Consider the following 14,272-nt stretch of genomic DNA (forward strand, 5'->3'; position numbering starts at 1 on the left):
CACGCACGAGCTCCTTACTTGTCCTTTAAAGCCTTCGGCACTTCGCGCACACATATGGCACGTACAGCGCCTGCATGACGCTCCGACGAGGAGCTGGAGCGTTGTGGAGGCTGGCGGAACTGTCGCTGGCAGCTACAATGCATGAATCCGGAACCCACCCACCCACCCCTCCCTCCCTCCCTATCTATCTATCTATCTATCTATCTATCTATCTATCTATCTATCTATCTATCTATCTATCTATCTATCTATCTATTTTCTTTGAAGATAACCATGAGGGTATTCTTATTTTTTCTGTAATCATGTCAACTTTTAGAACTCTACATTTCTTTTTTTCTCCAATTATGATGCTCAGAACAAATTGATTACATTTTCCTATACTTAGTCTAAGAATGTATTCATAAGAGAAGCTGGACAGACAAGTTTTTTCCTGTTTTATAGGATTATGAGTTTAATTTGGCTGAATTCTGGTTCAAACTAGGGCAATTGAAGCTATTCTCTCTCTCTCTCTCTCTCTCTCTCTCTCTCTCTCTCTCTCTCTCTCTCTCTCTCTCTCCCCTTCTCCCTCCCTCCCTCTCTCTCTCTCTCTCTCTCTGTGTACACACTCATGTATGTGTGAGTGAAAAGTAGTTCCCTCTGAAATATTGACAATTGCCAAGTTCATGTGCAATTTGTTGCTTTGAAGAAAGCCAGAAGGATAGCAGGTCTCTCTGGGAAATAAGGCTGTGTTGCTTTCACTTTTTCATATACAAGGGTAGACAACAAGAATTAAATAGACTACTTTATAGTCTCAGGGGGTCTTTAGTTCCAGTGTTTTGGGAACGAAGATTGAATGTTGCTGCAATCTGTTTTCTGCACAATGGGCTGGAACATTCAAAGAACTTTGACAGTGTTGGAGGCAAGGAACTGTTTTTTAAAATCTGTGGATTTTGGTTTCCTATATAGCTGAATGCAGTATAGGAATATGCCTAGAAATTTGGATGCATAGTTACAATTAACATGTAGTTGTTTAGAAAGCTGAAATATGAAAACAATGAATATGGCAATTAGAGAAATTTGGAAAGTCTTACCGTAGACTCTTTCTGCTATTTTTTCTTTGCTGCAAACTTATTAATAAGCCCCCAAAATAATTGACTCATTAGATCTACAATTAAGTAAGGGAAGACAATCCTCTAAATATTTCTACCTGTTGTAAATGTTGTTATAGTTTTTCAGCCATCGTGGGCTTCTCTAAACTGTGTCTGAGCATTTGAAAATGAAAAGCAGAGGAAGTCTATATATAATCTCTAAATGTATCCAGCTGGCAATTTCAGCTGTATGAAAAAGTATTAAGAAATTGAAGTTAGATGGAACTGTTAAAGGAAGTTCTGGAAAACCATGAAAAACCTTTGCTAAAACTGCCTGAAAGGTCAGATCTGCAAAATGATCATGACAAATTACCTACTCAGACCTTTAACAGACACTAGTGTTATAGTAGTTTAGTACAATGTTGCTTACACAATAATGGCTATAATGGGAAAGTCACCACAAGGAATGCTTTTGTCCACTATTATGAGTCACTATCTAACATATGTCAAAAAACCAAACCAACAACCTCTCTCCCCATACAGACAAACAAACAACTTGATAAAATCAGCATCTCGATCATCCTGAAAAGTTTTGGGACAAAGTATTTGGGCCTGATGAAACAAAGCTGAGCTTCCCAGTGATAACACATAGAATACATTTCTATGTAGGGTGACACATTTAAAGAAAGTATTACCAAACTCAGGGATAGCTCTCTTGTGCTTTGGGATGCTGTGGCAACCAATGGCCTAATAAATATTCTAACGATAGAGGGAAGAATGGATCCAACTAATTATAAAACCTAATGTTCCATAACCAGTGAAGAAATTGAAGCTGAAAAAAGATTGACTTAGTTCAGCAAGTCTTAAATATACGTACCTCCAGCTCAACCATGAGGAATTTACTGAAAAGGGAAGTTAGATGTTTTGGGAAAGTGTTAGAGTCCAATATCTCTTGTAAGGTCTAATATCTCTGATATCCTTATGGTTGGATTCATAAACGTATACAATGGCTGGCACTTACAAATATTTATTTCAAATACTATGGTCTCTGTCTGCATGATCTAATTGAACGTAGCATTTGTTGATTTGTGAATGTAGAAAAAATAATAAGACAAAAGAAAACAACTCAGATTGAAATAATAATTACCAAAATCCTTGAAGGAAATAGTTCAGGATCTAAACAGAAACCAGGCACATGCAAAATAGACTAGCAAAGACAATTAAAAAAACAAAGAATTTATACAACTTATTAGAGTCCAATATATAGTTTTACAACTTCATTTGGAAAATATCATTAATTTGAATTTTAAAAAAATCAATTCCTGTAATTCATCTTGATCACCTTATTTTGGAAAGAAATTGATGAAAGTTCTGATCAAATATCATACCCCATAGAAAGAAATGATGGATGGATAGATGGATGGATGGATGGATGGAGGGAGGGAGGGAGGGAGGGATGGATGGATGGATGGAGGGAGGGAGAGAGGGAGGGAGGGAGGGAGGGAGGGAGGGAGGGATAGGCAGGCAGGCAGGCAGGCAGACATGGATAGGACAGGACAGGACAGGACAGAGACAGACAGACAGACAGACAGACAGACATTTTTGTATCTTTGATAAACTGATGGATATTTAAACAAGGAGATTTAATTAGCTTATGTGTATCAGAGAAAAATGTTTCATTTTGAACCTGTCTTGCCATCTTTAAACGTTTTGTTGAGTGTTGCAAGAGTGCCTTCCATATCTTACTTTAATTTAAACAATGAATTTGTAATTATAGGTATGTAACATAATTATAATTATTTTAGTAATTAAATATAGGCACTCATTTCTCTCTGTGTTATATTGAGGTATCATGGGAATACTGGAGATTCAAGTTGTACTTTAGATAAAAGGTACTTCAATTAATTCTACTAAACCTACTTCCATAAATGTATAATCAATGCAAAACTCATTGAGATTTACCTTCTTATAATAAGATATATGAATGAATATTATTCATTAAAAATGTCCAGCTACTTATTATAATCTAAACTTGCTAAATACAACCGATTTATTTAAATTATGAAAAGTGCCCAAAATTAAGGCTAGAGCTGCATTTCCTTGTTAACCTTCAGACATATTCTGTGGATCCTTAATGGTCAGCAGTTTGTACATCAATTCATTTTCCTGTTAGAGCCAAGTAACCATTAGTCAGTGAGAATATTTCAGAATAAGTGCAGTCAGAGCCAAAGGAATTTACAACAGTGTAGGGCAGTTTAAAGTAATTGAATTTTAATCTGGGGAATGGAATCATATGGTGCCTTCCACTCTTAAGCAGTTTGTCATAAATATGAATTTGCAAGAGTAATAATTGTACAAACTATATTTGTATATAAAATTATAGTTGTCAAATATCTAAGAAACCTAATTCTGAAAGTCTGTTAATTTCGCTTCTTACACTTTCCCTGTTTTGCATATCTATGGGTCTATTTAAAATGCCTTTAATTGCGGAGTATTCCTGAAAAAGCTATTGGCAATGGAAAAGACTGTGATAAGAATGAGTTAAGAGTTAATCTTAGAATGTGTTGGTTTATGTCAAGTAATTATATCCCACCTGCCCATGTTCAACTTTGAGAGAACTAATAATAAATATTTATTAAAATATAAATTATTGTTCCTCAAGGAAAAAAAGGCAAAGTATTAGCAGAAGAAAAAAACACCTTGTCACAGCAATAAGAAAATATCTTAAAATTGAGAAACAGTTGTCAATTTAAATAGCAAATAAACATTCCATACCAAAGTCCACATTTTCAAATAAATTGCTATTGAGAATGGTAAACGGTTGTCTTCTGGGGAAAAAAAGTTTAAGAATAAAGGTCTTATCTCAAGACTCAATGAAATGGCTTGGGAGAGGTTGAGGGTTACACAAGAACATCTAATATCAACAGATGGGTACATTTTTCCAGAAAAAAACAATTGTTCAAATATCCCTGTCTCAAACTATTCAAAGGTTTACAAGCCATCATTTGTGTTTTGAATCTACCAAAAAAGAATTGGAAGCCAGTGCAGCTGTTCCACAGGAAGTAACGTTCAATTCTTAATGATTCTACTTTTTACAACTAAATAATTGTATCAGTGGATTAACTGTATAATTGCATAAAATTGACTTCAAAAGGTAGTGCTCCATCACTGGAGATTTTTAATAAGAGATTGAACCATGGTCTGAAATGGTATAGGATCTCTTTCTTGAGCAGGGGGATGGACTAGAAGACCTCCAAGTTTCCTTCCATTGTTCTGTTAATTAACAAACAAGGAAAACAATTTATAACTAAGGAAAAATATCTTGAAAAACAATTAATCAGTGGAATGATTTGCCTCCAGAAGGTGTGGGTGCTTCTACACTGGAAGTTTTAAAGAAGAGATTGGACAACCATTTGTCTGAAATGCTATAGGATTTCCTGTCTGAGCAGAAGGTTTGACTAGAAGACCTCCAAAGTCCCTTCCAACTCTGTTGTTCTGTTCTGTTCAGAACTATTTCATTCCAGACCAATTGTAGACTCCAAATATTCTTTTTAGGTGAACTAGTCCAAAATAAATATTGATGTAACTTAGATGATCTGACATAGCAACCAGATGATATAATCACTACATAATGCTTTCTGTAAGACAACACAACTTCTAATGTATGAATTCTTATATGTGTCAGACTTGATATTGCCTAATAGAAGGCCATGAAATTCTTAAAGTCATTCCAGAATGGAGTTTTCTGGAGTCAGTCTAGGAATATAGGAATCTCCCAACACCAAAATGTGGGAGTTCTGTACCACCATCCTGGAGACCAGCTCCAGGTGAATTCCTGCCGAGTAGCAAAGTTATTGGTACACTAGGAATCCAAATTTTGTCTCTGTATCCCAATATTAAATATATGAAGTTACATCCCAATACCTCAGGAACAGAATCTCTGACCACAGATAAGGTATTCCTTAGGAACCAAACCATTCCCCCAACCAAGAAATTGAGACCAAATCAAAAATCTAGCTAGGAGCAAAACAATATTGTCATCATAACCTAGCCACGTTTTCATAATACACGCCACATCTGCTGCCCCATTCACACCAGATCATAGATTAATATCATTTTGTTGCAGACAGATCTGGCATTAAAACATCAGCACCTGAGACCAAGTACAGCCACTGGGCTCTCAGAATGTGCAAACTAGCAATATTAATAGCACTTAGACTTATATACCACTTTACAGTGCATTACAGCCCTCTCTAAGCAGTTTACGGAATCAGCATATTGCCTCCAACCATCTGGGTCCTCATTTTACCCACCTTGGAAGGATGGAAGGCTGAATCAACCTTGAGCCTGGTGAGATTCGAACTGCCAAATTACAGTCAGTGGGCAGTCAGCAGAAGTAGCCTGCAGTAATGCACTCTAACCACTGTACTACCATGGTTTAGGTTGGAAATTGAGATTACCACCAATCTGAAGTCTTATCTTCCCCTAAACTACCATACTCGCATATCAAACGTGGTATTCAGACAGTTCTGACAGGTTCTGGAGAACAGGTAGTGGAAATTTTGAGTAATTTCGAGAACTAGTAAATAGGCTAGCCCCACCCCCACTGCCTCCCAGCTGATCTCTTTTTGTTGCCCTGAACAGAAGAAAGGAGGTGGAAAGCAGGTTAGTAGGGAGGGGAGGGAATGAGGATTTTGCAGCAACCTTCCCCTGCCATGCCCACTAAGCCATGCCCACAGAACTGGTAGTAAAAAAAATGAATTCCACCACTGTTGCATATGGATTTCACACACTCTTTCTATATAATTGCAGTGCAAGTGCTTTACCCTCCTGGTGCCCTCTTGCTAATTCCTGAGCAGCTTAGGCTTCATCCCTATTTACCTTTCACCTTGAAACCTCCTATCCTCTGACTCTTCTCACCTGCAGTCAAAATCTCAGACTTGCAAATCAGTGCAGAAAGTTTGACTGCTAATAAAACCAAATATACTATGTTGGCCTCTATCCCCCAAATGACCAGTTTGTTTTTATTATGTTTTATTATGGTAAAACATTGAATCTAAAGAGTAGATAATATATAAACTATATTATTGCAGACTGAGATATATGAATACATTTCAAGCAATAATACATAATTTTAGACCTTTGTACTGTAATGCACAAGTAAATGTAAGACCTCACAGCAATAAGTGACTAATTCAGTCATAATCCTTTCTTAGACGGTATTTTGGCTTGCATGAGATTGAAATTGATGGTGCATCCTTTAATCAGAAAAAATGTACTGTTTTAATTATTAGAATGCAGTTAAATATGATAGGTTGTTAAAGGATTTAGGTTGATGAAATAAACCTTCAATTTTCAAAATTCCAATGGAGTTGGGATTTTGATCATGTGACCATGGGGATACTGTTACACTCATAAATGTAAGGGCTGGTTGTAAGTAACATTTTTCAATATCATTGTAATTTTGAACGGTTGCAAAACAAATTGGTTGTAACTTGAGAAATACTTCTATTTAGATATGCAAAACATCTTGAATTCACACCATTTTAGATTACCCTTTTTTGAATTCCAAATAGTTGCTTCATAATTCCCTGTGACATTTTGGAAATGTTTTGTATTTGAGACAAGTTGTTCCAAGCTTTGAAACATTTCCAGAACAATTTTGCTCAAAATTCAAGATGGGATGAATCCAAAGTATTTTGAATGGTACTGATTGGGACTTATTTTGTTGATACTGAAAACACTGGAGCCATGAACTAAAAGGGAGAAATCAATGCATTGGTTTCTTCTTATGTATTTGTTTGCGTTGTTACTGAAATAATTGATTTCCATTTGAAAAGGAAGTCAAAACTAGAAAGCGAAATCAGAAAGGATTAGTTTATCCACATCTCTATAAGCCTGCATTATACAGGATTAACTAAATTGTTGTTCAGGATGAATGGTGTTAATTCTTAATGCTCACGCACACAGCCTACTCAGACGTTTTTGAAAAACTTGAAGCCACTAAAATAAACATTGATAGGTGATAATGAATGTTTTCTTTGTGTATTGCATTAACACTTGCAATGAGAGATGAAACTTACTACAAGGAAAGTGGGAAAAATCAAAGCAGAAAATGTTAGTTGAGGTAGGCACTAACTGGTGTTCCTTTGAGAATATTTGTCATATTATTCAGCACCCTCATGAAATGCAAGACTTGTAATTTACAAGGAAGGATAACATTCTGACAGCATACTAGACATTAAACCAAAGCCTGGCACATTTAATTACTTATTGGAATACTACTAACATCTTTCAGTCACTTTGTTCCTGTAATGTGATATATATGGGCCTGCTATTGAAGACAAATGTTATAGCAACAACCCCAATCTTTTGGGCACCAGATCCATCGACAGAGATTATTCCACGGCCCAGAGGGAACGTGATTTTGTATGCTGTCTGCATCTCATAGAAGGAGCTTTGCTTATTTGCGCTGACCTGGTTTTTGGTATGCCATGGCCTGGTGCTGGTCCATGGTCCAGTGGTCAGGGACCCCTGTGTCCTTAAGATTCCCCCCAGCTTAAGATTCCCCTTCTATTAAATCTATTTTGCATCATTTGTACTTACACCACGTTTGTTTCCAAGTCCAGTTTGAGATACACTGCTAGCATTAGGCTTTAACATATAGCAATGGCAATAGCAGTTAGACTTATATACCACTTCATAGGGCTTTCAGCCCTCTCTAAGCGGTTTACAGAGTCAGCATATTGCCCTAACAACAATCCTGGTCCTCATTTTACCCGCCTTGGAAGGATGGAAGGCTGAGTCAACCCTGAGCCGGTGAGATTTGAACAGCCGAACTGCAGAACTGCAGTCAGCTGAAGTAGCCTGCAGTGCTGCATTTAACTACTGCGCCACCTCAGCTCTTCATATAAAGAGCTTGGGATCAAGCTATCTGAAGGGCCTCTCCTTCAGATAGCTTAATAGATGGCTATAGATAGTTCACCAAACTTTAAGCTGAACAAGTGAGGTCCTGTTGTCTGGTTTCTAATAGATCAGAGAGAGATGGGCAAGCAGGTGACCTATAACTAAGTTTTTGTTAACTTTAAAAAGATGTTACATCAGACTACAATACAAGTAATTAAATGAAGACTAAAATAAGTGTTTTGGCATATTGAGCTTTTTATATTTCTTTCTCATATTGCTTCCTTAGTTGAGAACTTGCTCCTTAGCTTACTTATGCATTAACTGTTTGTTGCTTTTATTGTCTTTTATTGTTCACTTTATCAATAAATACTGTGAATCATTTCAAGAAATAAGTTAAAATAATTTGGTTGATAGGCTGAAGCCTCTAAAAAAATCTTGTTCATCTATCTTCACTTCCATAGGAAGCTGAGAATAAAGAATTCTCAGTTATTCAGATCATGGTTGTCCCAAAGGTGTTTTTTCAGGAGGCAACTGGACTTTCTTGTTTTTTCTTTGAAGACGTTTCACTTCTCATCCTGCCAATTACCTCCACTCGACCAATTAGATCCCATAGATTAGGCCTCCTCCGAGTTCCATCTGCCGGTCAATGTCGACTGGCAACCACGCGGAGGAGAGCCTTCTCGGTGGCAGCTCCGACCCTATGGAACGATCTCCCCATGGAGATTCGTACCCTCACCACCCTCCAGACCTTCCGCACGGCCCTCAAAACCTGGCTATCCTGTCAGGCCTGGGGTTAAAGACCGTAACCCACCCGAATTGTATGAATGTTGTGCTTTTAATGATGTACTGTCTTATGTGTTAATCTGTTTGTTTTCCCCTCCTTTCGAATTGTAAGCCGCCCTGAGTCCCCCCAGGGAAAAGGGCGGCATATAAATAAATAAACTAAACTAAACTAAACTCATCCAAGAAGCTTCTTCAGCTCTGACAGGGAATGGAATAATTTATATTCCTTGCAGACAGCTGGTCATTTGCATCCTTTTAGAGGGTCGTTCTTTACACCAGAAGAAGCTTCTTGGATGACAAGTGAAATGTCTTCAAAGAAAAAACAAGAAAGTCCAGTTGCCTAGTGAAAAAGCACCTTTGGGACACTGAAGTTGTTAAGTTACTAACATGGTTGTTAAGTGAATCTGGCTTCCCTATTGACTGTGCTTGTGAGAAAGTCATAAAAGGTGAATGCATGACACCCCCCCCACCCCCGGACACTGTAACTGTCATAAATATGAGCCAGTTGCCAAGCATCTGAATTTCAATCATGTGAATATGGGATGCTGCCAGTCATAAGTGTGAAAAATGGTGATAACTCATTTTTTCAGTGCTGTTGTATCTTGGAATGGTCACTAAATCACACATACACACACACACACATACACACACACACACATACACAAATATATAAATAGGCTAATTGTGCATTTGCAGTCTCAGCTTTACCCCCAAACAATCAGAACACATCTCCACTCAATCAGGACACACCTCCACCCAATCAGGACACAGCCAAGCTCCCACCCAATCAGTTCAAACCCCCACTGGCAGTTAAAAGGAAGAAACAGCCGAGATCTCACATTGCTCCTGGAAGCACCAAGCCTGAAGAAGCCTGAAGATGACGAATGAGACTTCATCGAAATGTCGCCAAGACATCTCCAATTTTATGCAGGAGAAAACCCGAATAACTAGAGACCTACATAATAACACCCGTGAAAACCTCAGAAAACACACACACACACACACACACACATACACACACACACACACACACACACACACAAAGATCCATATCTACATGGATCTTTCAGATCCTTCTGTATACAGTAGCAGTGAGCCCAGAAATGGAAGATGATATGAAAATTCTGATTATCTCTTCCATGGCAGCTGAAAAAAATGCAATCTTAGAATGAAAATTTAAAATGAAACACATTTTTGTTTCTCTGGTACTGTAAAAAAAAAAAAAAAGATGACCTGTATTTTATCTCACTCTTATCCAAATGCAAAAGCTTTATATCAGCCTAATATGACAGTTTGAGCTAAAGATGGTCATATATTTTAACTAAAACTGAAACTTAACTTTCATTATTGCTTATCGATTCAGAAATCAATGCAAAATGCATAGTTTCTGAGGGGTTCTTTTTTTTTTTGCTTTCATGTTGATAATTGTACTCTATAAGTAGTACTTGGTTAACCATTCAAGGTTTTAACAATGCTGAATGAGTGGTACTTACAACCAATCCCCAAAGTTCCTATGCAGCTCTCTCATAGCCATATGATCACGATTTGGGTGCTTGACAACTATTTCACACTTATGATGGTCACAGAGATCTGTGGTCATGCTATCACCATCTGTGACTTTCCATGCTAGATTTTCCCAAGTAACTCAATGGGAAAATTGGCAGCAGAGGTTGTAGGTCTCTTCTGTGAATCATTCCCACAGTTTTGTCTCTCTGAGAAGCAGGCTACGCACTATATAGCACATGCCTACCTCCAGAACTCTCCCCCACCTACGCTCTGCATCATACACTTATCTGATTGGCTGCATTTGCTCTGGGCTATAGCAGCTCCTCCCCCACTACTTGTATGGTGCCACACTACCTTGCTATTGTTGTTCCACCCATCTGGCTGCACTCCATAGCATTCACCTATCCACTGGCCTGCTTGCAATCCTCTTGTGACTTTTGACTTCCTACAGGAAATTTGCCATTAATTTTCTTGTGGGAAACCAGCTGTGGTCTCATAAATTAATGATCCATTATCATCTTTTAATGATGACACTGGGAACTTGCCATCACTAAGTAACATGGTCCTATGATGTCACATTTCATAATCACATTGTTTAGTGACAGAAATTCCAGTTCCAATTCCCATTGTAACTTGAAGACTACCTGTATTCATTTTATTTTTTTAAAGGACTAATGTTTTCAACAATCCATGCTATTACTCATCTGAGCAAATGTATCAAATTTAAATAAAAAATGATGGAAAGTCCATTTTCTTCTTTGACTCTATTCTGAAATATAAAATTATTCCTTTGTAATAGTGGTGTTTCATGTGAATTTCAGATTATTTGTTACCAGTCTTCCTGATCATCTCATGTGGAATATATTGGTTATGACAAATATGCAATATCCAGTGGAACAGGCTTTCAAAAACAGGAAGATTGTTGTCTCTCCTCATTAGATTAGGAGTAATGCAATTGGTGGTAGCTTTTGTTCACAAACACTTTAAAAAAAAAACCCCACCTAAAGTAATCATATCAAGGTACACAAAACCTGGTGTTTATTAAATTCTACACTACTCAGAAAAATGCAGCAGCATCCTTTGTGCACTTCTCTTTAGTTCATTAAATATATTTGGATAGCAATGCGAAAGGGCAATTTTTGAATGATAAATATGAATGCAAATTCCATCATTTCAGTCAATTTTGTACCAGAACAGCCAGTATGTTAACTCAAAGTTACAAGAACCACCTGTATTAATACAATTATTATTTTGCTCAGAGATCAGTACAAGAGATTATCTCTGTCCCATGTTCTATCTTTCTTTGAATATTTTTTTATTCTTTATTCACTAGTTGCCCATTTGCAGACTTTCTTTAAGTGAGAAAAGAAATGTACACCAAAGCAAAAAAGGAAAATAGAATGAAACTTATTTATTTATATTTATTATAGAGGTCCACCTCCAATGGACTCACGGTGCTATACAAAACAATCCACAAAAATAGATAAAATGAGCCCAAACTAAACAATCCAAAATGATACAGATCAAAAAAACAGAACATATCCCCCAGAGTACAATAATATCCAAGGCTGAGCCTAAAAGCAGGTTTTAAGAGTTTTCTGGAACCTCAGGGAGAAAGGGCACAGTCCTTATCCTTGGGGTGATGTTCCTCCAGAAGGGAAGGGCCCTGATGGACAAAGCAAGCATCCTTCCTGCTCTCATGAAATAATATTTAATAGAGAGGACCTGGAGCATATCCAATCCTCCAGAACATTCTAAGTAGACAGAAACAATTAGAAATGAGTGGTCCCTCAGATATCCAGACCTTTTGCCAAATAAGATTTTGGAGGTAGTAGCTAACATCTTGAATTTCCCTCAAAAATCAAATGGCAACCAATATAGCTCACATAGCAATGGTGACACATGGGCACGCTGACAAGCACCCATTACTGTTCATGTTGCTGCATTTTGAACCAGATGTAGCTTCCAGATGGTCTTCAAGAGCAGACCTATGTAGAGCATATTATAATAAATAATCAGGGCATGAGTAATCATCTGAATTTAGTTTTGACAAACAAGGAAGTTGTTCTTTAACAAAGAGAGGAAAGCCCTGATTGAAATCAATTCAAGGGCAGCAAAATTTTGGCACTGACAGTTTGCTTACTTCTGCTATTGCTACATCAATTTCTTCACATTTTCTGGGGTTCCTACCAATGGAAAAAATATTAGGATTGGCAAGACTGATAGAACTAAACAAGGGAAGACTAAGATTGCATGATTGGATGGATCAAAGACAGTATTGGAGGAGCTATCAATGGTAGCAATAGACAGATGAGGCTGGTGAATATTTGCTCATATAGACCATGGGTGATAAGACCAACTCAATGGTCCTAGTTAGTCACAGAACAATTCCTTTACAAAGAGTAAGCCAGTCAAGGGGAACATTTTCTGCTGAGATAATTTCTAGGGGAATTTAGCTTTTAATTGTTCATTGGAAGCACTGTATTTTCCTAGGACTGACAAAAGCTGGGCACTTTTATTAGAACTGATGAATGAAATAGGTTTGTGTATGCATTTATTTATGCAGAAAATCTATAGTTTTATTCAGTAAAAAGCAAAATGTCTCTACAATAATGGATAGAAAAGCTATTAGATAGGAGAAACGAATATCTGAGCAGCAGGAGCCAATGTTATTCAAGAGACCAAAAATAAAGGCTATTTATTATTTTATTATATTTTATTCAATTTGGACACTGCCAGACTCCAACTGGGAGGTGGACTAATATTAATGTAAAAACCAAGAGCAACCAATGCAAGATGGCATTTATAAACCAAATACAAATAGAAAATAAAAACAATAACTATCCAAAAGCCTCATTTCTTTCACCCCAAGCTGACAGAACAGCTGGGTCTTCTAGAGGTTTTTTGGGGGGGATGTCAGCAGGGTAGGAATTGTATGAATCTCAGGGGAAACTTCATTCCAGAGGGCAGGTCTCCCATTTGGATGATACTTTTCCTCAGTTTGAAAAGATAACACTGCTTAATTGAGCATACCCCCAAATGATCCTGTACTGAAATAATAGAAAACATGGAAGACAGGCATTCTCACAAAAGCTAAGCCCTGGTGCCATGCAGAGATTTACAGCAGCATTTTGAATCACACTTGGAACAAACTGGCAACCAGTGCAGCCCACAAAGCAGAGGTGTCATATTGGTGAGTGAAGGTCCCAGTAGTCGCAGCTGCTATCCATTCTTTGATAGGAGGTGTGAGTTCAAGATTCTTGAGTTTAAACCTTTTGGAAATTTAGATAAAAAAACATCTCAAGTCAAAGACTGGGTGGAACTAGGAGCTCTACAACAGAGTGAAAGAGACCCTCAGTGCCAATACTGAAAAAGGTAACAAATGCTTAGTAGTTTCTTCTATTGAATAGTCTATTTTTACATGCCATGATAAAAAGCGTGCTTTATAAGTAGGCCTTGATACTGCAAAGTGCTTATTAGTCTGCTATCACTGTATTTAGCTTTAATTATTTGTGAAATTGGCCTTGCTTGTTTTATGAATGACTCAGCTGAACCAAATCCAACAAAAAAAAACTTGCATGGGTTAGACATGCAAATATTTTTATATCCGTGAGAGAGAAATTGCTTTAGTGTAAAGAGTCAAGGGATAACAAACAGAAATGATAAGACTGATCAGTAGGACCCTGATAACTGTAATTGCTGGAAAATTCCTCAAAAAACTTTACATACATAAGAAAATGTCATGAAGAAAGATCACGTTAGGATCTTGTGGGCATCTGTTTGGAAACCAGCAAACAAGTTCATTTCCAGTGGTATAGATATCATCAATAACTGAACATTAATGTTTAGAATGTGTCAGAAGAATGAATTATCAACATAAACGTTTAAGCATTTATTGTGTACCACAAACTGAAAGCCTTGGATTCAAATTATATGGGGAAAAAGATCAGGGATATCAAACTCGATTTCATTGAGGGCTGCACCAGGGTTATGTTTGATCTCAGGGGACT

At 37.3% G+C, this 14,272-nt stretch overlaps 1 protein-coding gene across 2 annotated transcripts in view; it reads left to right on the top strand.

Moving 5' to 3' along the window:
- FSTL4 (follistatin like 4) overlaps window positions 1-14,272 on the top strand; it is a 467,659-nt gene that overhangs the window by 159,617 nt on the left and 293,770 nt on the right. The window lies entirely within an intron of this gene.

The sequence above is a fragment of the Thamnophis sirtalis genome, unplaced genomic scaffold, assembly GCF_051295495.1.
Source record: "Thamnophis sirtalis isolate CommonGarterSnake01/CBP01778 unplaced genomic scaffold, rThaSir2_p1.2 scaffold_3, whole genome shotgun sequence".
NCBI lineage: Eukaryota > Metazoa > Chordata > Lepidosauria > Squamata > Natricidae > Thamnophis > Thamnophis sirtalis.